A 1,392-nucleotide genomic window follows, 5' to 3' on the forward strand; every position below is an offset into this window, starting at 1 on the left:
GGAACCGGAGGGTTGCTGGTTCAAGTCCTGATGGACCAAAGTATGGTGGTGGACTGGTAGCTGGAGAGGTGCCAGTTCATCCCTGCTCTTGAGCAAGGCACCAAACCCCCAACCGCTTGGGGCACCCTTCCTATGGGCAGCCCCCCCACTCTGACATCTCTCCATTAGTGCATGTGTAGGTCCTGAGCGTGTGTGTGTGTGTAATTCAGGTCGGTGTGTAATAACAACAGAGTGAAAAGTGTAGTTTCCCACAAGGGATAAACAAAGTACAATACAAAAAAAAAAAAAATACCTTGTTATTGTGGGAGAAAGCACCACACCTCGTTCATGCAGTACTCAATGGAAGAAAATATTGTTTTTACGCAACAAGTATATCATTAAAGCCTAATGTAAAACATTTGACTGCAGAACAGTGGCATATAGGCACATATTTCTAAGTAGAGTTGATTACAGGCATGTAACATTGTTCAATTTAGTTTAAAAACATTGATTTCCCCACACACACAGCTCTTATTTTCTTTTAAAGATTCTTTTTTCTCACTTTGTTTCACCAGGAGGATCCTGCCTTCCAGGGAGTCCTGGGTCAAAAAGGAAAAATATGAGATTTTTGTTGACTTTTGTCTCCTAACAATTTGTGTTACAAATGACTGTGACCTGAGCTCAACAAACCCAACAATTATTGTAAAATAGAAGAAATTTCATTATTAAAGTCAGTATAACTCCTCAGTCACACCAATGTCCAACGATACCATACTAGTTCATTGTCTGGTGAGTGTTGTTTTTTGTAGGGTGCCATAGGAAAAGAGGGACAAAATAAAGAAGCCCCTGTGAAGACGGATGTCTCACTTTAAAACAAGTGCTGTCCTCTAGTGGCCTAACCAAGATTTTGTTATTATGGCGTCTGGTCTGAACCCAACGGATGATTATGGATTGAGAAAAATAAGCAAAGTGGTATATGAAAAATATATTTTTGCAGATGCTCACCATAATGAAGACAATTATAATAATATTATTATAGTATTTTAAACACACTGTACTGTATCTGTCTTTATCATACTGTATGACAGTCTTACACATACTGTATGACAGTCTTACACATACTGTATGACAGTCTTAAATATACTGTACTGTATGACAGTTTTAAATCTATATTACCAAAGTTATATATATATACAAGCATAACACTATAAACTAACTATATACAGTACACAATATAAAACACATAATAATCCTTCAGTTCATTCTAGCTTTACAGAAATGTCCCTTGTGAGCTTAAAAAGTAGGAAAGCAAGAACTTTATTTTCATAGAGGCCTGTAGCCAGATGTTTGGGAGAAAATCATGACGTGACATGTTTTGCTCCATCAGCTGCCTGATGTTTTACCTCCGGGGGG

At 37.9% G+C, this 1,392-nt stretch overlaps 1 protein-coding gene and 1 long non-coding RNA gene across 2 annotated transcripts in view; one reads left to right on the forward strand and one right to left on the reverse strand.

Annotated features, from left to right (window-relative positions):
• sfxn5a (sideroflexin 5a) overlaps positions 1-1,392 on the forward strand; it is a gene marked incomplete in the record, with an annotated part of 55,077 nt that overhangs the window by 42,460 nt on the left and 11,225 nt on the right.
• LOC116686096 (uncharacterized) overlaps positions 1-1,392 on the reverse strand; it is a 17,599-nt gene that overhangs the window by 11,624 nt on the left and 4,583 nt on the right. The window contains exon 2 of the long non-coding RNA XR_004331149.1: positions 114-115. This is a non-coding gene — a long non-coding RNA (uncharacterized LOC116686096). The remainder of the gene's footprint in view (positions 1-113; positions 116-1,392) is intronic.

The sequence above is a fragment of the Etheostoma spectabile genome, unplaced genomic scaffold (assembly GCF_008692095.1).
Source record: "Etheostoma spectabile isolate EspeVRDwgs_2016 unplaced genomic scaffold, UIUC_Espe_1.0 scaffold314, whole genome shotgun sequence".
NCBI classification, from domain to species: Eukaryota; Metazoa; Chordata; class Actinopteri; order Perciformes; family Percidae; genus Etheostoma; species Etheostoma spectabile.